Source organism: Nicotiana tomentosiformis, chromosome 12 (assembly GCF_000390325.3).
Source record: "Nicotiana tomentosiformis chromosome 12, ASM39032v3, whole genome shotgun sequence".
NCBI classification, from domain to species: domain Eukaryota; kingdom Viridiplantae; phylum Streptophyta; class Magnoliopsida; order Solanales; family Solanaceae; genus Nicotiana; species Nicotiana tomentosiformis.
The window spans coordinates 84,590,504-84,616,413 of record NC_090823.1 but is presented as its reverse complement, the minus strand read 5'-3'; the positions used below and the strand labels follow the sequence as shown (position 1 = coordinate 84,616,413).

The 25,910-nt window shown below is 36.6% G+C and overlaps 1 pseudogene; it reads right to left on the bottom strand.

Moving 5' to 3' along the window:
• Positions 1–1,318: 1,318 nt before the first annotated feature.
• LOC104088294 (squalene synthase-like) lies at positions 1,319–19,753 on the bottom strand (annotated as a pseudogene).
• Positions 19,754–25,910: the final 6,157 nt, after the last annotated feature.

The window sequence follows — 25,910 nt, the reverse complement described above, 5'->3', positions numbered from 1 at the left end:
GACTTAAATCTTTAACTGCCTAGATGACCATTGTGTCTCCTTTTCCCTAGAGGAACCTTATCTGATTCCTATTCTATTATTTGAAGGAACAAAAAATTTTAAGAAGCATCTCTGCTTACTGCTTACTGCTATGCCTATTTCTTGTCCAATTAGAAAAAGGGACTGATATTATTTCATTGCATTGAATTGGTTAGTTGGGATTGCCTTGGGAATGCTCATACCATATCAGTTCTGAGGTGGAAATGTGACAACAAAAGTGCAAAGATACAGGACAGCTTTGGCCCCATGACAGCCCCACAGCACTGACTAGTGTGTGAGGTGCTGTAATGAATGACTGACACGTGAATGTATTCTAACAATTACAGCACTTGAGAGGGAAAAAAAACTTTTAACCTAAGTAATTTTTGAGCCTGGTGGGAAACTAAAAAAACAAAAAAAATTCCTTTATACTCTATTTGTCAATATGGTTTTTGACGAAGGGGATTCAATTGAATCCCACTCGGGCACACCTTTAGGAATAAAGCATGGAAGTACTTAATTAACGACTAGTGTTTTTTTAATAATCGCTGTGTCCAGGTCATCTTGGGCATACCTGTACTAATTTTCACAGAATACCTCCTACCTCCCACCATCAACAATTATCATGTATACTCTATCCACCAAGACTTAGATAGATGGAAAGAAACCACCTCATGTTTTTGTCTTCACCAGAAAAACGATTATGTGTATACAACAAATTGATGTTGGCTCTAGCTCCTTTTCATATTCAAGTTTGGAATCCATATATAGGGTTTTAATTAAAAAGCATAAACAAGACAGTTGTACTGAGAGAGGATACAAAGAAAAGCAGGTTCGCCAGAGCAGCAAACTATAACAGAGTAGAACTAGGCCTTTAATTCTGGGTTGTTCATGTGGATAATACATCCACATTCAAAGAGTGAAATCATTTACTCACTCGATTCCAGTTTACGTAAACTTATTTCCTTTTTGGTCTGTTCCAAAAAGAATGACCACTTTTTAAATTTGGAAACAATTTAGCTTAAACTTCCAATTCTACCCATAATGAGAAACTTTTATAACCACACAAATACTCTGGACTCCTTTCTTACATGTTTAGAACCACAAATTCCAAAAGTCTTCATTTTTTCTTAAACTCCGTGCCCAGTCAAATAGGTTCACATAAATTGGAACAGAGGGAGTGTATTCTTTTTTCTTTTTCTTAGGGGTTTGGGAAGGGGGCAGAGATGATATTTTTAATGTTCCCCCCCCCCCTCCCACCACCAAAACCCCGCGAAAGAAAAAACATAGTACCAAACAACACAAACCGCACCCTACTAAATAATTTGATAACCCGTTCTTATAGTGAAAATCAAAAGGATATATTATAGAAATTTATCAACCAAGAAAGTATTAAACAACCAAGGATATGATGTTCAAGGGATAATATAGACGACTGAGTACATCTACTAGGAATAAGACTAATAAGGATTGCATAGCCGTTACCCACATTGAGAATTCTGGAGATTGAATATATCAATGGATATAGCAATCATCTTTAAAAGATTTACAACTTGGTTCCACTTGTTTGACTAAACTTCTCTTTTCTTCTACATCAAACCTGTAATACAAAATGAAGGAAAATGAATAAGGTAGTATTTCCACAATATGAAAAGCAAGCACTACTGTATTAATTAACCACCATGTTTCTTTGCTTGTGTTTAAGATTGAATGCCAATCCTAATATCCTTGCTAGCAAAACCAGTGAAAACTAAGTATGATTGTTATTTGATACAATGAAGTAGACACTTGGAATGCTGATCATATAGAACACAAGTTTGCTTTTCTTTGTTTATTATTTAGCAACAAAAAATTCTGTCGAAATATGATTTTGATATATATATATATATATATGTGACAAATGTGAGTCCAACAGTTTTTTATTTTATTTTTACTAATGTAATCAAGATTCTCTTTCTTACATTTTCACATTCTTCGCATTTTACTCAAATAAGAGTAGAGTCATCTGAATGCTTACCTATGGTCTCTTAAGGTATTTTTGTTGATATATAAGGAATAGCCAGTATGATGACAAGGAAAATAATCGAAATTTATTGCAGAAAAGCTAATGAAATGTATGAACTATATATCAGCATAAAAACTCACCAGAAGTTGAATATAACAATTAGGCTGACAGCCGAATATGTAAGATTTCCTGGTGGTAGATAAAGTCATCAACTGATACTTACAAAAATTTCCAGAGAAGAATAACAAGGAAACATAACAAACCTCTGATTCAAGTTTGACATGCATATTGAGAATCATGTATATTTCCTTGTCCAATTGAAATTATAGACATGCATATTGAGAAGCCGTGTATCTTTACCTCTGTCTCATTTCTACAACGCCTTTGAAAACTTCAATGTTGTTGTAGTACATCGCCAAGTTCTCCATATTTATGATCTGGTAGTATAAGAAAGCACCGTAAAGGCAATGAATGCTTCAAGAAGGATTACTTAATATGAACAAAAGTAATGGAGTATTATATTTCTGGAAGTATGAAAATTATTGTAATACACCATATATGGGATGCATATGTAACAAGACAACTGAATGATTTACTAAAGTGTAAGCTTAAAGTGAGTTTGTTTACACTTTCCAGAACGCGTTCCATTCTCATACACTCACCAATATGCTGTACAAAATATTAGGATAACGGGCAAAAACAAAAATTTTGAACTGTTCAAGGAAAGTTTATACCTGGGGAATTGCACAGAAGTGAAAGATAGCAGGATCTGGTAAATTAGACATGTAAGTCAGACAATCTTCTGCATGTAATAAAGCATTAGTGACCATTTCATTCAGACATTGTACTGCCTTGACTGAGTTTTCCTCATACTTAAAGTCCTGAGGCACATAAAGAAGATTCAGAGCAATGAACCAAAATATGAACTTCAAACAAGGACTATTACTGTTATGATGAAATAAAATGAATTCTAGATGATAAAACATCTGTAACCTCATTTCAAAGAAAACTAACCTCAAGTTTGTTAACATATTTACTCCAAATTTGACGGGGCCAGAAAATACGACACTTGGGTACTTCATTTATGTCCTCTAGATAATCTCTAATGATGCTTATTTTCTGAAATATATTTCCAAATATGGTTTTATGTCACTAGACAAAGTTTTTTGAGGACTGCTAAACATGCATTACCTGAAGAAATAAACCCATAGAAATGGAGAGGGATTCTGGTGCTAAATCTTCTCTTCCAGAAGCATAAAAAAGATTTGAAAATCTAAATTAGAATGATGACTAGCCATTGAAATTATCAATCAAAAGATCAAGTATTTCTCATCTGTCGATACTGTTTAGTGCTGTTTCTTTTTTCTCCAGATACATAGAAGATTACTCCAAAATGACAAAACGTGCAATTCATGGTTTTCTTATATTGTTCCTCAAAATATGTAGACGATATATATGCAGGTATATAAATTATTACTTGCAGAAATACTAATAATAAATTCATTGACAGAAACTTTAGTAAAGCTGCAGATGTCAAAGTTAAATTTTCTGGTACAGTACTGAGAAGACAAATGGATTGGTGAGACCCAAACTTTCTTAGGCTTTTGAATCATGGAGAGGGAATTGAAGAAGGGAAAGAGGAATAGCAAAATAAAGATGAGTATAATTTAACCCGTCCCGTCCATTCTATTAAAGTTCATAATGCACATTAGACATGTTCAAGTTAATATATATCCTGAATCACCTCCTTGCATAGAAATTTTGCCATCCCTTCACCCATCCTCTTGGTAATATCCTTAATCACCTCCTGATAACTGCAAAATACGTAGAACGTTCATTCACATAAAACTATTGTTCTGATTTTGACTTCAAACTATGATTCTGGAATATTTTGCAATCAATTCTTAATATACAACAATACATTAATTAGTAGCAGAAAAGCAAAAATCTTTTGCAAGAACTAACTTTTTATCAAGCTCCAGGAAAGCAGTGGAAACATCATGGAATTGGTCCATGAGAACCTTGAAGGCCTTTGTACCACCTAATGAATAACAACAGGTATAAGGCAACTAATCCAGAAAACTTCACATAAATATCATAAAATAAGAAAAGAAATGACTCAATTACTATAGAAGAGAAGTAGGAAAGAATAATGAAGGGGGGAAAAAACTATATCTCGAAATGAAACTAAGGTGAGATCATTTCCTCTAAAATAAAAGTACAATGCTAATTATTTCTTTTTGGAAAACAACTGATACTATTGTGCATTGAATTTACGCTCTGTGCACTTGACGGTAGAGTCGAAACTAGGATTTGAAGCTTATAAGCTCGGGATTCTAATCATTTTAAGTAAATAGTTCTAAATTAACATATCAAATGAATTTTATAAGATAAATACAAGGTTTGAACCAAAACTACTGGGTTCGACTGAATCCGCAACCGACACTCTAGCTCCGCCCCTGCTTGACGGTGTAAAAAGTATTTAAGCGATCAGGTCGCTTGCAAAGTAATAATAAATTACTTTTTTGATAAGCATTAATTGGAAACCTTATAATTAATAGTGTAAAAGATTTTATGAAGAAGAAAACCAAGAACCAAATACGCATGTTTGTCAAAGCTTGTCCTATGGAGCCTCTTTAATTACAAAAGCAAGAATAACAAAGTTGAGATGCAATTAGCACTCACATGAAAAATGCCATTCACGATCATAGAAGTGGCAGTAAACATTTCTCAGGATAGGTACTCTAACCTCAGTAGCTAAGCTGGTATCATCCTCTGTCCATTAGAAGGAAAAAACAAAATTAGTGAAGCAATATTCCAATGCTTACAGAAATCAACCAATAGAATAATGCTTAAATTGATTAGAATTCCTACTGTATATCATGAAATTAAACTGATGAGAGATTATGGAATTGAACATACCAACAGTGTCAAGTACTCGTAGAACCAAATAGTAAACACAAACCTGCAGAGTTGGACGGAAGTTTATAAAACTCAACCTTCACAAGGCAACAGGGGTAATTTATGTATGATCATTGACTTTTACTTTATTGTACGAAAAACATTTATACTAAAAAAAGTAATCCTGCTTTTACGTAAGGTCCGCGAAAGGCCGCACCAAAGGGGTATGATGTAGTTGGTAACCTAGCTTCACTGACGTATAGATCTATTTTTATAATAAAAAGTAACTCACCTTTACTCCTTAATCATGAAAGTTGACACACTTTTTGTTTACGAAAGATAATTAGTGACTTTTGTGATACTTAAATAAAGTTGACTAACATTTTCGTTGCAAAAAATAATTTAATAATATTACAACAACAATAAACCCAGTGAGTTTCTATAAGTAAGATCTGGGGAGGGTAATGTATACACAGACCTTACTCCTACCTTAGGAAGGTAGAGAGACTGTTAACGATAGACCCTCGGCTAGAGAGTAGATGAAAAGAAGCATAGGCCATCCAAAAAATAGTTTAATAACTCTAATGAAACGAAATAATAGTTGAGTGACCATCCAAATGAAATCGATGGCAAAACAAAATCCATGCATAGAAGAAAGGTATTAGGTTGCCAAATTTTGTTTTTGAAGATGAACTTAAGGAGAAAACAAAGGAATGAAAAAATGTTCACTTTATTATATATATATATATATATATATATATATATATATATATATATATATATATATATATATTTTAATGATAGAAAATAACTTAATTCTAATTGCAGGAAATCAATCCCAAAGAAGGAAGTCACAAGACTTGGAAAGATTCTAGTAAAAGATGTGAAAGAAAAAAATCAAGGAGTCAAACATGCAAGTCAAGATACAGAAGCAAGAAACAAGGAGCTAATATGTTGTGATTGCGAGCTTCATGGAAAACATATATTTGATTCAGCTATTTATGGAAGGCATCAATCAATCAATGTAGAAGATCTACAGAGAATATTCAATCACAACGGCTTGCGGAGAAAAGAAAATCACGGAAGCAACGGTTCAGTAAAGGAAGTTCTATTCTATTCTTGGAAGAAGATCATCTTGATTGATTCTGAGGATCAACTCCCTTGGGTTTCCCTTCTCCAGCTATGGAACTGTCACTCCATGAAGAATGGAGCCCAATTCTTATATATACAACAAAAGATGCAAAGGAAGGACATACTTTGATCGAACCAATATCAATCTCTTTGTTCTACTCCAAACAAGCATTATAGTATACTCTAGATTTACTATGTAACTAGGGAGAGAAGAAAGAGAGAACAATCACTGGTGAGGTATTGTATCAAGAAGAGAGGAAAGAACAAATCTAGTGACGAAGTTGTTAGTGCATAACAACACCAACCAACATGACCAAGAAACTTCATACTTGAAAGAGAACGCCCTTGCAACCCAAGGGGACTGGATATAGGATTCATTCTGAATCCGAACTAGTATAAAATATCATATCATGTGTCATTTACTTTCTGTAGTTTACTTTTCTGTATTTAGTTTACATCTCATATCAAAAGTCTAGTCGACTAGAAAGCAATTTAGTCGAATACCTCGTAAAAAAAAAAAAATTACAATTCCCCCCCCCCGGCACTTTCAATTGGTATCAGAGCCGGTTTTACACTTTTATCTTTTGCTTAACAGCTATTGAAAAAAGATCATGTCAAGCCAAGTAACTATTAGAGCACTCTTTCAAGAAGGGGCATCGCAACTAAGGCCACCATATTTCAATGGACAACACTTCTCTCACTGGAAAGTGCGCATGAAAATTTATGCAAAGTCCTATGATGTCAAAGTATGACGTATTATGAAAAAGGAAAATTATCCACTGCCAACAACAGCTCAACCACCCGCTGATCCTAAAGATATAGATAAATACACAGACGATCAAATGACTGTCGTTCAAGTTAATGCTAAGGAACGAAACTTGCTTTATAATGCTATAAGTGGAGAAGAGTATGAGAAAATTTCAAGCTGTGATACCGCCAAGGAAATGTGGAACAAACTGGAAGTTACCTATGAAGGAACTAGCAAAGTAAAAGAAACTCGGATAAACCTGTTGGTTCACGATTGTGAACTCTTCTAGATGAAAGAAGGAGAATCCATTGAGGAGATATTTGCAAGATTCAGCAAAATCATTGGCGATCTGAAAGCCTTTTGTAAACCTTACTCAAGTGGTGATCAAGTTCGAAAAATCCTGAGAAGTTTGCTCAACACATGGCAGACAAAAGTAGTTGCACTCGAATCTCAAGATCTAGACAAACTTTCATATGATGTACAAGGAGATCTTATAGCATTTGAGAAAACGCGTCAGGAAGAAAAGAAGAATACAACTGCTTTCAAAACTACAACTGAAGGTCCTGAAAATGATTTTGATGATGATCCAGAAGCTCTTGAAGAAGAAATTCCCATGGTGTCAAGAAACATGAATGGATTGATGAGAAGATACAGAAATACAAAAAAGGGAAGGATGTCATCTAGACGAACCAGGCAATACAATGAGCAAGACAAAAATAACGGAAAGTGCTTTGAATGTGGAAAGTATGGCCATCTTTAAGCTGAATGCCCGGATCTTAAAAGAAAAATCTCTAGAGGATTTAACAAAAATAAATCTTTCGAAAGCTGGAGCGATGAAGATAGTTCAGAACATGAAGAAATAGCAAATTTATGTTTTATGACGATTTTGGAAAATGATATGAACAAATACTCTGGATGCTGGACTGATGAAGATGCATCGGATGATGACTGTAAAGAAGATACTGAAAATTTCTTCATGGCACAAGGTGAAACAAGTGAGGTAAGACCTTATAACTGTGATAGATGTAACGAATTGCAGGATATTCTTGATCTTACCCTAAAAGAGTCTCAAAAAAATGCTAAATGAATTAAAGAGACTCAATAGGGAAAATAAGGACTGGGAACTCAAACTTGAAGTATATGAAATCGAAATAGATGTACTTCAAGATGAGGTTCAGAAATTGCAAATGCAACTTAATGGCATGCGCAAGTCCAACCAAGCGACATACAAATCAACTGGAAAAGGACCTGTCAGAATAAAGTCCACAAGTACTAACACCAGTGGTAGATCAAAGACTAGATCAACCCATGTGTGTTAATACTATAATAGTGCTGGACACAATTATTCCTTTTGTAGATTTCGCAAATCAAATGTCTCAGGATGGATTTGGAAACCAAAACACATCCCTGATCCTGGTAGAACTAAACAACAAGGACTCAAGAAAGCTTGGGTACCTAAAAGAAGGTAATAATCTTTCTTTGCAGGAACACCACAGGAAACATCGAAAAAGAAAATGGTATCTCGCCAGTGCGTGTTCCATTCACATGACGGGCTAAAACATCTTTTCAAGGAAGTTACCAACATCAATGGAGAAAACATTATGTTTGGTAATGATTCAAAAGGAAAAATTATCGGTACGGAACTGTTTCGTTTAATAAAATCGTGTTATCATTGAACTGTCACGCGGTGAAGAATAGAACCCAATTCTTATATATACAACAGAAGATGCAAATGAAGGACATACTTTGATTGAACCAATATCAATTTCTTTGCTCTACTCCAAACAAGCATTGTAGTATACTCTAGATTTACTGTGTAAATAGGGAGAGAAGAAAGAGAGAAAAATCACTGGTGAGGTATTTTATCAAGAAGAGAGGAAAGAACAAATCTAGTGACGAAATTGTTGGTGTATAACAACACCAACTAACCTGACCAAGAAACTTCATACTTGAAAGAGAACACCCTTGCAACCCAAGGGGACTGGACGTAGGATTCATTCTGAATCCGAACCAGTATAAAACATCATGTGCCATTTACTTTCTGTAGTTTACTTTTCTGTATTTAGTTTACATCTCATATCAAAAGTCTTGTCGACTAGAAAGCAATTTAGTCGAATACCTCGTAAAAAAAGAAAAATTACAATTCACCCCCTTGGACTTTTAATTTGTATCAGAGCCGGTCTTATATTTTTATCTTTTGCTTAACAGCTAGTGAGAAAAGATCATGTCAATCCAAGTAACTATTACAACACTCTTTCAAGAAGGGGTCTCGCAAGTAAGGCCACCATATTTCAATGGACAACACTTCTCTCACTGGAAAGTGAGTATGACAATTTATGCAAAGTCCTATGATGTCAAAGTATGGCGTGTTATGAAAAAGAAAAATTATCCACTACCAACAGTAGCTCAACCACCCGCTGATCCTGAAGATATAGATAAATACATAGTCGGTCAAATGACTGTCGTTCAAGTTAATGCTAAGGAACGAAACTTGCTTTATAATGCTATAAGTGGAGAAGAGTATGAAAAAATTTCAAGCTGTGATACCGCCAAGGAAATGTGGAACAAACTGGAAGTTACCTATGAAGGAACTAGCAAAGTGAAAGAAACTCGGATAAACCTGTTGGTTCACGATTATGAACTCTTCTAGATGAAAGAAGGAGAATCCATTGAGGAGCTATTTGCAAGATTCAGCAAAATCATTGGCGATCTGAAATCCTTTTGTAAACCTTACTCAAGTGGTGATCAAGTTCGAAAAATCCTGAGAAGTTTGCTTACCACATGGCAGACAAAAGTAGTTGCACTCGAATCTCAAGATCTAGACAAACTTTCATATGATGTACAAGGAGATCTTATAGCATTTGAGAAAACGCGTCAGGAAGAAAAGAAGAATACAACTGCTTTCAAAACTACAACTGAAGGTCCTGAAAATGATTTTGATGATGATCCAGAAGCTCTTGAAGAAGAAATTCCCATGGTGTCAAGAAACATGAATGGATTGATGAGAAGATACAGAAAGACAAAAAAGGGAAGGATGTCATCTAGACGAACCAGGCAATACAATGAGCAAGACAAAAATAACAGAAATTGCTTTGAATGCGGAAGGTATGGCCATCTTCAAGCTGAATGTCCGGATCTTAAAAGAAAAATCTCTAGAGGATTTAACAAAAACAAATCCTTCGAAAGCTGGAGCAATGAAGATAGTTCAGAACATGAAGAAATAGCAAATCTATGTTTTATGACGATTTTGGAAAATGATATGAACAAATAATCTGGATGCTGGACTGATGAAGATGCATCAGATGACGACTGTAAAGAAGATACTGAAAATTGCTTCATGACACATGGTGAAACAAGTGAGGTAAGACCTTATAACTGTGATAGATGTAACGAATTGCAGGATATTCTTGATCGTACCCTAAAAGAGTCTCAAACAAATGATAAATAAATTAAAGAGACTCAATAGGGAAAAGAATGACTGGGAATTCAAACTTGAAGTATATGAAATCGAAAGAGATGTACTTCAAGATGAGGTTCAGAAATTGCAAATGCAACTTAATAGCATGCGAAAGTCCGCCAGTCACAGTTCTGTCAAGTCCAACCAAGGGACATATAAATCAACTAGAAAAGGACCTGTCAGAACAAAGTCCACAAGTACTAACACCAGTGGTAGATCAAAGACTAGATCAACCTATGTATATCATTACTATAATAGGACTGGACACATTTATTCCTTTTGTAGATTTCGCAAATCAAATGTCTCAAGATGGATTTGAAAACCAAAAAACAACCCTGATCTCGGTAGAACTAAACAACGAGGACTCAAGCAAGCTTGGGTACCAAAAGAAAGTAATAATCTTTCTTTGTAGGAACACCACAGGAAACATCAAAAAAGAAAATGGTATCTCGCCAGTGCGTGTTCCAGTCACATGACAGGCAACAAAAATCTTTTCAAGGAAGTTACCAACATCAATGGAGAAAATATTATGTTTGGTGATGATTCAAAAGGCAAAATTATCGGTATCAGAACTGTTCCGTTTAATAAAAACTGTGATATCATTGAAGTTTATCTTGTTGACGGACTAAATTACAATCTGCTAAGCATCAACCAACTATGTGATTCTGGATATGAAGTGAAATTCAAAAGAGATGGCTGTGCTATTTAAAGATGAATACGGTAAAATCATTCTTCTAGGAAAGAGGTTTGGAAATGTCTACATTTTAGATTGCATTGATAATATGGAAAGTCATATCTGTTTTGCATCCATCAATGATGATCCCTGGATTTGGCGCAAAAAGCTTAGTCATGCCAGCATGCATTTGATTGAAAAACTCTCCAAATATGATTTGGTCATTGGTCTTCCTAAGCTAAACTACTCTAAAAATCATGTATGTGTTGCATGTCAGCTTGGTAATCAAACTAGAAACTCTTTCAAACTTAAGGATATAATTTCCACTAGCAAGCCTCTTCAACTACTACATATGGACTTGTTGGGACCTACTAGAACTGCTAGTATAAGAGGAAAAAGGTATGCTTTTGTTATTATGGATGACTACTCACGTTTTATATGGATAATATTTCTGGCTCACAAGGATGAGGCTCTAAAGAACTTTGAGATTTTTTGCAAAAAGATAGAAAGAGAAAAGGGGTGCCTTATCTCAACTATTCAGAGTGATCATGGAGGAGAATTTGAAAGCAGAGCATTTGAGTAATTCTACAATGATCAAGGATACACTCGTAACTTTTCAGCACCAAAGGTCACCACAGCATAATGAAGTGGTTTAAAAATAGAACTATGTAGGATATGGCAAGAACTATGATACTAGAGCATTTCCTACCAAATCACTTCTGGGCAGAAGCAGTAAGCATAGCATGTCACATTCTCAATAGGTGCTTAATTCGACCTATTTTAAAGAAGACTCCATATGAACTATGGAAAGGTAATAGATCCAATATTGGATACTTTCATCCTTTTGGAAGCAAATTCTTTGTCTACAATAATAGTAAGGATAATCTTGGTAAGTTTGACCCAAGAAGTGATGAAGGTATGTTTCTCAGTTACTCTAATAATAGTAGATCTTTTAGAATCTATAATAAGCATACTTTATGTGTAGAAGAATCAGTTCATGTTATTTTTGATGATAATAACTCTATGTCCGAGAAAGGAGATCTTGCAGGTGATGAAGAGATCAGTCAAAATCAATGAAAGATTAGTGAACAAATGATTTCAAAAGAATTTGCTGACAATGCAAATGAAATCCTACAGTCGACTAATGAAGACATCAGTGAGCATGATCAACCTAAGAATGAGTCAACTATTTAACGTACTGAAGTAGTACCAAACGAATAGAGAAGCAAACCTGAATATCTTCAAAAGTTTATAATTGGAAATCCAACTGATGGAATGGAAACAAGAGGAGCTCTAAAGAAAAAGGCTAACATTGCACTCATATCCCAAATATAGCCAAAATAAAGTTGATGAAGCTGTGAAAGACTCAAGTTGGATACAAGCTATGCAAGAAGAACTTGATCAGTTTGACAAAAATCAAGTTTGGACATTGGTGCCCAAGCCAGCAAACGCAGCAATCATAGGAACAAAATGGGTATTTAGAAACAAACTGAATGGAGAAGGTAAAGTTATCCGGAACAAATCTAGGCTAGTCCCTCAGGCTACTCTGAACAAGAAGCAGTCGAATATGATGAAACCTTTGCAACGGTAGCACAGTTAGAATCAATTCGTATTTTAATAGCATATGTTTCTTTTAAAGGTTTTAAATTATTTCAAATGGATGTTAAAAGAGCATTTTTAAATAGCTTCATTGATGATGAGGTCTATGTTAAATAGCCTCTTGGATTTAAAAACTCACATTTCCTTTATCATGTGTTTAAGTTGACTAAGGCAGTCTATGGGATAAAACAAGCACCTCAAGCTTGGTATGAAAGACTAAGCTCATTTTTGGTCAGTCATGGATTCTCAAGAGGTAAGATTGATACTACCCTCTTCATCAAAAGGTACTCCAGTCGTAACAAGGTAGCCGTACTGGAAGGTGCGACTGGATCACCTCCTTTTTAGGGAGAGCTAATGCTTGTTGGGTGTTTTGGTTTGACACTGCTTCACACCCCCCCAAAAAAAATTATTTGTGTCTACTATTTAGGCAGAATACCCCCTCTTCTAGAAGGATCATCTACAAAGCTATTTATTTTATCTGTATTCAGACCAAAAGTTGACATAGATGTTATGGGTCTTTTTTGATGTCGAAGTGCATTTTTTTGGAACTGCCATTTGGAAATCTCATTATTCAAATTTATGTTGATGATATTATATTGGGAAGTGCTAACCCTGTTCTATGTAAGTAATTCTCACATCTCATGCAAAATGAGTTTGAAATGAGCATGATGGGAGAATTGACTTTCTTCCTTGGGTTTCAAATTCATCAATCAGATGAAGGGATCTTTATATATCACACAAAGTACACGAAGGAGCTGATACAAAAATTCGGAATGAGCAATGTAAAGGCACTTGTAACTCCCATAAGTCCAGCTACATCGTTTGACAAAGATGAGGAAGGAAAACCAGTGGATGACTCAAAATACCGTGGAATGATTGGATCTCTACTGTATTTAACTGCCAGTTTCCCTGACATAATGTTTAGTGTGTGCAGATGTGCCAGGTTCCAAGCTGCTCTCAAGGAGTCACATTTATCAGCTGTGAAATGAATTATTAGATATATTATTGGAACTACATCACATGGATTATGATATCCATGTCTTAACAATTTTAAGCTTGAAGGTTTTTCAGACGCAAATCTTGCAGGAGATAAAGATGATAGGAAAAGCACAAGTGGAACTTGTCAACTACTTGGAAAATCGCTTATTTTTTGGAAAAGTAAAAAACATGGATCAGTTGCATTATCTACAACTGAAGCTGAATACATTTCCATCGGACAATGTTGTGCTCAACTACTTTGGATGACTCATCAACTAAGTGACTATGATATTTCTTTTAAGCATGTTAAAAGTTTTTGTGATAATTCTTGTGCCATCTGTCTATCAAAAAATCTAGTGCATCATTCTAGGGAAAAACATATAGATATCAAGCATCATTTAATTAGAGATCATGTTTTTAAGGGTGACATTGAATTATCATTTGTTAGTACTGAAAATCAATTAGCTGATATTTTTACTAAGCCACTTCTAGTGGACATATTTCAAAATCTTAGGGATTTACTTGGCATTGTTACTTTTTTAAAATAAGGTATTGGAATTTTGGTACTTTTCAAAGATTGCGTGTTTTAGTGATTTTGGTAAAAAATCTTTTGTACCGTGTATCTCATTATTACTGCCTGTAGCATTAATTAAGCGCCTCCGTTTTTAGCACTTTTTTCCACCTTTTAGTTTATCGAGATGAAAACTGAATCAATCAGCCGTGCATCTTGCCTTTCTCTGACCTATCAGTCACGTCGGTTCAGTCATGTCTCTTCACTCCTCCCTCCATATCTATAAGTCCACCTCTTCTTTGAGTCTTCTCTGTGCAATCTCCATTCAAACTCTCTAATGGCTAAAGCTTAAAAAAACCTCTGCTTTCACTCGCAAAAACATTCGGTCTAAAGGGAAACCTCCTTCTCAACCGTCAAAACCAGCTACTATTGGCTCTGACCACTCTAAGGGTTTCTTATCTTCTCAAGAAAACCTCTCTGATGATGCTCGAATAGAAAAGGCCCTAGGAAAGTGCCCCATGGAAGAAGAAGTAGAAGCGTTCATCCCAAAGAAAGTGAAGATAGACCTGAACAGTGCGGTGGAGTCAGAATTAAACTATTGGGATTCACCCAACAAAGACAAGTTCGTCACCTTCAAAGAAAAATCAATTGCTCATGGAAGAATCATCAACCTGGAAGAGATGGAAATCCTAAACTGCAAGGTAAAAGATTTTTTAACTTTTCAAGGATGGAAAAATTTCTTTGACCTAATCCCTCCAAAAGTCTATGAAGATCTAGTTCGTATGTTCTATGTAAATCTTCATTCCCAGAAATATGATAAAATTGAATCACTCATGCTAGGTCAACGTATCATTCTAGACTGTTCTACTTTTGATTCTTTGCTTAAGTGTAAAAGTTCTGGTTACTCTGCTCTATTTAAAACTCCTGGCCTGATGATTTTGAAGTGTTGTTTGAACAAGCCAAACAATGCCTTGCTGACTCCCTGTCTGATTCACTGCCAAGTCAATTAGGACCTAGTGACATCAATTTTGAAATCGGTATTCTTGCCCACATTGTTGCCACCATCATTCTTCCCAGAACAGGTTCTTACACCACATTATCTCAAAGGGACACCTTTTTGGTCTACTGTCTTCTCACCAAGCACAAGGTGAAACTGTTCTCCTGGGTAATCAATTTCATGATTGAATGTGCCGAAGATCCTTCGAGTCTACCTTACGGGATGGTCATCACTCACCTCATCGAGGCCTTCAATATCCTTCTCTCAAACTATCCCTATATATCTGTTTCCAAGTGTTATAACAATAGGGCATTTATTAGCATGGGATATGTTGTTGTGGATGGTACTTGGATGAAGACGCAGAAAATTGAAGCCAAAGTGATTCTCTCCAGTTCCAAGGTAAAAGTTGATACTTCTCAGGCTGTTGTCAACAATCCGGAGTTGCTTGAAAAGATAGATGCACTTGATGACAAACTGACTACCATCAAAGAGCTACTCCTCGCCACCCAGACCTTAGTTGGATATACCTACGTAGTTGCAAAGGAAATATGATCTAACATGTCCAAGCTAAGAGTCATGGTTCTGAAAACCGCATAAAAGGCAGTGAAAGCTTTCAAGGAAGTTCATGATTGTGTTGATGGAATCTCAGTCACAATGAACACAAGCTTTGATCGCCTCAAAGAAGCTATCTGCAACACCCTTACCTATTTCCTTCGTCGATGATCTGTGTTGGTTGCTTAGACAATTTCTTTTGGTTTATCTGGATATCTTGCATATTTTTTTGGTACTCTATGGATGACTGTAATTAAGCTTACTATCTGCTAATCTTATCTGCTAGTAGTTAGACTTGCTTAGCCCTATTTTTGATTGATGCCAAAGGGGGAGAATAGAGTACTACTAACTTATAGGTAAGGTTTAGTGGACTAACTCAACAAAAGTCAACTACTGGGCAACTGAATAAGGAGGAGTCGACTCAAAGTACCTGACAACAAGTTGAGGGGGAGCCGACTAAAGCTACAAAAATCTCTAAAAGCAAGTGGAGTGTATAAACAGGGAAGTGAAATGAATTAAGTTTTTTTGTCATCATAATAAAGGGGGAGATTGTTAGATATATATTTTAATGATAGAAAATAACTTAATTCTAATTGCAGGAAATCAATCCCAAAGAAGGAAGCCACAAGAATTGAAAAGATTCTAGTAAAAGATCTGAAAGATAAAATCAAGGAGTCAAACGTGCAAGTCAAGATCCAGAAGCAAGAATCAAGGAGCAAATGTGTTGTGATTGCGAGATTCATGAAAAACAAATATTCGATTCATCTATTTATGGAAGGCATCAATCAATCAATGTAGAAGATCTATAGAGAATATTCAATCACGCATCACAGAGAATATTCAATCACAACGGCTTGCGAAGAAAAGAAAATCACGGAAGCAACGGTTCAGTAAAGGAAGTTCCATTCTATTCTTGGAATAGATCATCTTGATTGATTCTGAGGATCAACTCCCTTGGGTTGCCCTCCTCCATCTATGGAACTGTCACGCCATGAAGAATGGAGCCCAATTCTTATATATACAACAAAAGATGCAAAGGAAGGACATACTTTGATTGAACCAATATCAATCTCTTTGTTCTACTCCAAACACGCATTGTAGTATACTCTAGATTTAATGTGTAACTAGGGAGAGAAGAAAGAGAAAACAATAACTAGTGAGGTATTGTATCAAGAAGAGAGGAAAGAACAAATCTAGTGATGAAGTTGTTGGTGTATAACAACACCAACCAACCTGACCAAGAAACTTCATACTTGAAAGAGAACACCCTTGCAACCAAAGGGGACTGGACATAGGATTCATTCTGAATCTGAACCAGTATAAAACATCATGTGTCATTTACTTTCTGTAGTTTACTTTTCTGTATTTAGTTTACATCTCATATCAAAAGTCTAGTCGACTAGAAAGTAATTTAGTCGAATACCTCGTAAAAAAAAAGAAAAATTACAATTCACCCCCCTCCTTACACTTTCAATTGGTATCAGAGCCGGTCTTACACTTTTATCTTTTGCTTAACAGCTAGTGATAAAAGATCATGTCAAGCCAAGTAACTATTAGAGAACTCTTTCAAGAAGAGGCATCGCAAGTAAGGCCACCACATTTCAATGGACAATACTTCTCTCACTGGAAAGTGCGCATAGAAATTTATGCAAAGTCCTATGGTGTCAAAGTATGGCGTGTTATGAAAAAGGAAAATTATCCACTACCAGCAGCAGCTCAACCACCCGCTGATCTTGAAGATATAGATAAATACACAGACGATCAAATAACTGTCGTTCAAGTTAATGCTAAGGAATGAAACTTGCTTTATAATGCTATAAGTGGAGAAGAGTATGAGAAAATTTCAAGCTGTGATACCACCAAGGAAATGTGGAACAAACTGGAAGTTACCTATGAAGGAACTAGCAAAGTGAAAGAAACTCGGATAAACCTATTGGTTCACGATTATGAACTCTTCTAGATGAAAGAAGGAGAATCCATTGAGGAGATATTTGCAAGATTCAGCAAAATCATTGGCGATCTGAAAGCCTTTTGTAAACCTTACTCAAGTGGTGATCAAGTTCGAAAAATCCTGAGAAGTTTGCTCAACACATGGCAGACAAAAGTAGTTGCACTCGAATCTCAAGATCTAGACAAACTTTCATATGATGTACAAGGAGATCTTATAGCATTTGAGAAAACGCGTCAGGAAGAAAAGAAGAATACAACTGCTTTCAAAACTACAACTGAAGGTCCTGAAAATGATTTTGATGATGATCCAGAAGCTCTTGAAGAAGAAATTCCCATGGTGTCAAGAAACATGAATGGATTGATGAGAAGATACAGAAAGACAAAAAAGGGAAGGATGTCATCTAGACGAACCAGGCAATACAATGAGCAAGACAAAAATAACGGAAAGTGCTTTGAATATGGAAGGTATGGCCATGTTCAAGCTGAATGCTCAGATCTTAAAAGACAAATCTTTAGAGGATTCAACAAAAATAAATCCTTCGAAAGTTGGAGCGATGAAGATAGTTCAGAACATGAAGAAATAACCAATCTATGTTTTATGACGATTTTGGAAAATAATATGAACTAATACTCTAGATGCTGGACTGATGAAGATGCATCAGACGACGACTGTAAAGAAGATACTGAAAATTGCTTCATGGCACAAGGTGAAACAAGTGAGGTAAGACCTTATAACTATGATAGATGTAACGAATTGCAGGATATTCTTGATCTTACCCTAAAAGAGTCTAAAAAGAATGCTAAATGAATTAAAGAGACTCAATAGGGAAAAGAAGGACTGGGAACTCAAACTTGAAGTATATGAAATCGAAAGAGATGTACTTCAAGATGAGGTTCAGAAATTGCAAATACAACTTAATGGCATGCGCAAGTCCACCAGTCACAGTTCTGTCAAGTACAACCAAGTGACATACAAATCAACTGGAAAAGGACTTGTCAGAACAAAGTCCACAAGTACTAACACTAGTAGTAGATCAAAGACTAGATGAACCCATGTGTGTTATTACTATAATAGGGTTGGACACAATTATTCCTTCTGTAGATTTCGCAAATCAAATGTCTCACGATGGATTTGGAAACAAAAAAACAGCCCTGATCCTGGTAGAACTAAACAACAAGGACTCAAGCAAGCTTGGGTATCTAAAAGAAGGTAATAATCTTTCTTTGCAGGAACACCACAGGAAACATCGAAAAAGAAAATGGTATCTCGCCAGTGCGTGTTCCAGTCACATGACGGGAAACAAAAAGCTTTCAAGGAAGTTACCAACATCAATGGCGAAACATTATGTTTGGTGATGATTCAAAAGAAAAAATTATCGGTATCGGAACTGTTCCGTTTAATAAAAATCGTGATATCATTGAACTGTCACGCGGTGAAGAATAGAACCCAGTTATTATATATACAACAAAAGATATAAAGGAAGGACATACTTTGATCGAACCAATATCAATATCTTTGTTCTACTCCAAACAAGCATTGTAGTCTACTCTAGATTTACTGTGTAACTAGGGAGATAAGAAAGAGAGATAAATCACTGATGAGGCATTGTATCAAGAAGAGAGGAAAGAACAAATATAGTGACATAGTTGTTGGTGTTTAACAACACCAACTAACTTGTATCAAGAAACTTCATACTTGAAAGAGAACACCCTTATAACCCAAGGCGAGTGGATGTAGGATTCATTCGGAAACATCCCGTGTCATTTACTTTTCTGTATTTAGTTTACATCCCATATCAAAAGTCTATTCGATTAGAAAGCAATTTAGTCGACTACCTCGTAAAAGAAAAGAAAAATTACAATTCACCCCCCTCTTGCACTTTCACACTTGTATAATCATAGGTATATTTTAATCTTAATATGTTGGAAAGGAAAGGTAATTTGCCTTATTTTTAAAATTATTACTTGTAGACACTTTGAAGGTAATTGAGTAAAGTTTCTTTTACATTAAAACAAGGAAAAAAGGCTTTTGACTTAGCACGTTGCGAAGGTCGGTAGGCAGCTGTTGAATGAGGAGAGCAAAGCTGCGAGAGACCTTGTGGAGAGTAGTATTACAGAAGGCCCAGTGTGGCTGCAATGGTGTCCCCTTCTCGATGAGTTTTGCAGCTAGCATGAGCTTCATCAATGGGTATACTTCATCTGGATGCCTCATAATCTTCCCCATCATTCCCATTCTTCTAAATTTTTTGTTCAGGCAAATATTGAACAGTACGTCTTTTTTACTGTGTCACAAAAAGAAGTGTGATGATAAGTGCTAATGACAAGAATGAGAAAAACTGAGACTTTATGAGTTGAGTAGATAACATATAAACAAGTGATTTGATTTGATGTTTGAACAATATCTTGCGTTGCGTGAAACTGTTATTGACTACTACAGTACTACTACTACTACTATACATGAGGAGTCCAGAACCCATTTGTGGTTCTTTTTGACTAAAAGAACGGAAATACGTGTAAAAAAAAAAGAGAGTTACCTAACTATGTATAACACTCTTTTAAAGAGAGCTATGCCTTAATGGACGTTTTGGACGTTAAGGTATAGCGCTCTTTAAAAGAGCGCTATAAATATATAACGCCCTTATAAACAACGTTATGCCTGGGCTGATAAGACAGCGCGGTTAAATACTATATTATGTGTTAGCATATCGCAGTTAAATACTATGTTATGTGTGTTATCTTTCCTATAAATAACGGGCGCATTCTAGTTATATTCTGCGCTTAACAATAACCAATAGCAAAACTCTCCATAAAAGCAGGGTTTCTTTTTTCGCTTTAATAAATGTCTGAACGCTTTTATGTACCAAGGTGCCAGTGCGGCAAAAGATGTATGATGGCGGACTATTGGGATGATGGTGAAGTTGGGCGCCGATACTGGATGTGTGTGAACAAGTTTTATAGGATTCCCGACGAACCTTTTTGCAATTTTGATGTGTGGATTGATGAACCCTGTAAGCAGGAATGCTACAAACAAATTTTGCAGTATATTCATGATTTGAACAAAAAATACGAACGTGATGAGGTTATGTATAAACGAGAAATTGCGGCGTTGAAGGAGAAACTAAAAGAGGTGGAAGAAGAAAAAAAATAAGTTGTTGGATCAATTTGAGTGGTTGAAGAAGAGAATAGTTGACTAAACAAACCAATGTATGTGTTGAGTGTTGTATTTTATCTTTATGCTTTCCATGTCATGTATTTTCATTATGTGTGCCGAATTTAAATTATGTTAAGTTGTTGTGTTTGTGTTTGTGTTGCAGTATTAAAATAACGAAGAACCCGAGAAATATATACATAATGCGCATATAACGAAAATAATAAAAATTATTGCTATTATTTACATAAAATAATATTTACATCAAATACAAAAAAAAAATAAAAAATCAATGTGTTCCACAACCTGTGTGCTTCAATGCAGCCGCTGGCCTAAGGCGCATCCCATCCCGCCCGGCTACGCTATCAGGATCATCCTTATCATGTCGCTTCTTTATAGCAGGATGCGCTGCAACATGATCATCAGTAGGGCTGGCAGGATCGATAGAAGGGGCCGTCAGTCTAGTAGTAACCTACAGAAGAATAAGTCAGCTCAGTATAGGAAAATATATATTAAGTCACAACAATTTAAATTTTCTTACCACGATCTCATCGGACTCCTGAATATAATCATCCGTCGCAGCCAGGTCAGCATCGCACAAAGCGGCCTCCGTGACGGGCGAGGATGAAGCCTTAATAAGAAAATTAATAAAGTTATTTATGGAAAATAAATGAGAAAAGAAAAAACAAATTTAGAATAAATACTAATAAAAATATACATGCGCCTGTGAAAGCTCCCAAGCACCCCTCGATGATGAGCCATAACTCAGCCGACACCCACTATTCACATCTGGGTCAGCCGATCCTTAGCAGCGGTCGATAGGTCTGGGAAGTACGCATCCCAATCCTCTCCGGTAATGTCCGTGCCCGTGGTCAATAATGGACCTGACGGGGTCACCTGCGAAGTCCCTAGAGTGAGCTGCAACCCAAGGCTGTATGACGGCATGTTGCTGGGATACTCGTCCGGCTCATGAAGGTCACCCGGCAAATCAGCATCAACATCATCAACAGGGGCCTCAACGCCCCCTTGCTGGGGACCACCTCCTCGCCGCCCACCATGACCCCATGGGGCAGCCCTGCCTCGTGGGGCACCCCTACCTCACTGGTACTGCTCCGACGCCATATAAGCAGGGTCGTGTCCTAAGCGCTGATCCTCTCAGGCTCGCTGCAATTTTCGGGCAGCCACCTCTGTAACCTACTGGCCATAATCGTGCAAAGCGGTCGCTCCCTCGCCGGCATGCTGCTGCATCTGCAATCCCATCTAGTAGACTATATGTAGGCCAATAGCCTGCACAACGTATAAAATATAAACTACATAACACTATGTTACAGTTATATAAGTAATAATACCAGAAAACATACCGGGGCCTCGTGCTGCCCGGCGTATGGAACGTACCGACCGCCAGCTTGATAAATAGGATTCCCGACGAAAAGTCGGGTAACGCGGCGGTACCGGGGCATATACTCATGAATAGTATCCGTCCGGCTCTGTGAAGGGGGGGCTGAATCAGGTCAGCTCGCCGGTTCCAAGTATCGACCTGCGCCTCTAGCCATGCCATATATGCGTCGTCCATCCTAGAACGATCATCCAGCTGATAATGTGTGGGCTCCCATGTGGGCCCTCTCGGTACAAGCTGCGAACGGCAAAACTGGCGAAGTACCCGCTCCGTGGCATGATGCTCCACAATATCGAGGCACATCAGCGGGACGGAAGTGCTCCAAATCAGTCGGTCGGCCGACCAATAATCGGGCAGGCCACCTATCAAGTCGTCGTTGTATGGCGTCCAAATGAACTATTAAATGACAACAGAAAACGTGAGTATGCGCAACACATGTGAAGCTATACCAAGTAAACTTAGGTATACATTTACCTTTGCTCCCTCCAGCATATCCAACAAATCCCTGCAAAGGGGGAGATTATGCCGAGCCTCGTAGATATGTACGTCTCCCAGCCGGAGAACCCACCTCCTAGCTAGAGGGAGAAAAGGAGGTGGTACATCCAGAGGTAATGGTGGTAGAGGTGGCTGCAACTGCAGGAACCGCTCCCAGGCACAAACCTAACATACAAAGTTGACGTAAAACTAAATGATAATTTTTTACTAGATATGTTATAATGAATAGAGTATTCGAATATGTTGTCACCTGTAGCAGCGACAAAAATCCACATACATCATGTTGGGTGCCCATGCTCGTCCGGCACATCTGCCTGTACAAGTAGGCGAGAACAACATCACCCCAGCTGTACTGGGGTAAATCATCTAGCCGCTGAAGATGATGAAGAAATCTCAAGCTGACTAGGTTCCCCGAAGTGTTCGAGAACAAGACCCCTCCAAACATAAGGAGCAGCAACAACCTCGTATACCGGTGAATATGCAGATCATCTGTCTCGCCAGTGATGTCGGGGTGCAATATCTCCAAATGTTGTCGAATAGCTGTCAAACTCATGCGACTGGCCCCTGAGTGTGCAATATCATCCTGTGGCCTGAAACCAGTGAGCTGCTGCAGCATGTCCAAATACTGCCCACGCGTCATCTCTCTCATGGCCTGAGGCAGTGCAACGAGCAGCCTATATAAAACCTCCACGTCCTACAGCGTGATGATGGCCTCGCCAATGGGCAGATGGAATGTGTGCGTCTTCAGTCGCCACCGCTCTATCAGGGCCATGACCAAAGACTAGTCGAGCTGCAACGCTGGACTACACGGGGATGGAGATCTCTGTCCTTCATAAAATCCCACATGTCGTCCACTCTCCTGGCGCGGAGAGTCTGGGCCAGTAAATCTCCCTCCCATACGTGGGCGGACCTATGATCGCCCTGTAACACTAATAGCTCATCGCAAAAAGGTCCGGGATGCATAGGCACGTCCATGTCGTCTACTGTAAATTAAACAACATTAATTGTATGTTTGTTTTATAAATTAAATAATTAATTTTGATACTTATACAATATTTAATTGGATATAGTATATATCTATGGATTCCAGGCTCGATATTTGAGGCCCAGTAGCACCAAGCTATCCTGAATTCTTGTATGTGTCAATTTTATTATTTTACATATTAGTTTTATAATTTTGTATGTTTGTTGTGTAAATTAAATAATTAATTTTTATAATTATACAATATTTAATTGGACAGAGTATTAACATATGGGTTCCAGGCTCGATATTTGAGGCCCAATAGCACCAAGCTATCGTGAATTCTTGTATGTGTCAATTTTATTATTTTACATGTTAGTTTCATAATTTTGTATGTTTGTTTTGTAAATTAAATAATTATTTTTTATAATTATACAATATTTAATTAGATAAAGTATTCATATATGGGTTCCAGGCTCGATATTTGAGGCCCAGTAGCATCAAGTTATCCTGAATTCTTATGTGTGTCAATTTTATCATTTTACATGTTAGTTTCATAATTTTATATGTTTGTTTGTAAATTAAATGATTAATTTTTGTATATTGGACAGAGTTTGTGTTTGATCTATCAGTATAAGATATACTAAAAAATAGGGATACTACGCAAAAGGCTCTACATTTTACTAAGCTAAAAGGGCACTATATTACTAGTCTTTAAACAAATAAATAATCTAAACTAGATAAAATCAACAAATACATTTTAATCACAAAACATTCACGAAAATACATATAAAACAGTAAAAGTAATTTATTAACATTTTTATTAACAAATAATAACGATTTCTCAATTTTTACATATTATTTTAGAACACTAATATCTTAGTCCGGATAAAAATAATATACCAGTTTAAACGCAAAAAAAAATACAAAACAAGATGGAACAAATTCAAAACACCTAATATGCATTATTTATATGAGTTTCGACATAAACTAAATCGGAATAACTCGATTTATTTTTTCGAAAAGTTGAAGAATTGAATATTTGAGTCCGAAACAAGCAAACCACAATAATAGGAATGGATGGCTAGGATGTGAGACCAACAATCTTGTCTTTTTATGGGACGGGTGGGGTCCACTAAATTTTGTTAAGAAAGAAAATAGGGGGGAGGGGGGGGGGGGCTGAAGATTTTTAAAAAAATGGGGGAAGGGGACTGGTTTTAATCTCGGGGAAGAAGGGAAGGGGACCGTTTTATCTATGTATAGCGCGGTATATAACAGCGCTATACATATAGCGCTTTTATATACCGCGCTATGCATAACTGTCTTATCAGCCCAGGCATAACGCTGTTTATAAGGACGTTATATATTTATAATGCTCTTTTAAAGAACGCTATACCTTAACGTCCAAAACGTCTGTTAAGGTATAACACTCTTTAAAAGAGCGTTATACATAGTTAGATCACACTTTTTTCCACGTATTTTCGTTCTTTTTGTCAAAAAGAACCACAAATGGGTTCTGAACTCTATACATGAGCCTGAGGGCCCAAGGCTGAAAATCACGCACACTGTATATCCAATGTACTTTTCATACAACATATCTATATATTAAGTACTCCGTTCCAATTTATGTGAACTTGTTTGATTGTGCACAGAGTTTAAGAAAAACTGAAGACTTTTGGAATTTGTGGTCCTAAACAAGTCAAAAAGGGGCCTAGAATATTTGTGTGGTTATAAAACTTTCTCATTAAAGGTAAAATTGTAAGTTTAAGCTAAATTATTTTCAAATTTAGAAATGAGTCATTCTTTTTGGAACAGATCAAAAATTAAATAGATTCATATAAACCAGAATGGAGGAAGTACTGTATATTCATCACCACTACAAAAGGTCACTTAATAATCGAGACCGTCTTTAAGCTGTGATTTTTTTTTTTTTTGATGACCGAGAAATCCGTCTGGGGCCGATCCTTTGGACCAACCGCAGCCTTCGAAACTCGGTGGATAATGGGCCCGCCCCTCTACCCTTCTCCACTTAAATATCATGCTTTGCTTTGCATGGTGTGGGGGCTTGAACCCGTGACCTAAGACACAAATCCACAAGCTGTGATTATTTTATCTCTTCTTTGTTTATTCTTTCTTTGAATTCAAACAAACGTGATCCGTCTTTAAGCTGTGATTACATTCTGATTATATAATTGAGCTAAACTTTACTTATCAAATCCAATAGTGTATTAGTGTCCCTGTAAGGAGAAGATCATGCTGTATAATATAATGATGTATGCTAATTAATATATAGGATTATAATATAGCTGCTGACAATCTAACTAATTAGTAACATACTACTGTAGCTAATAGTAACGTACTACAGCTGCCAATCTTTTTGAAATAGATGG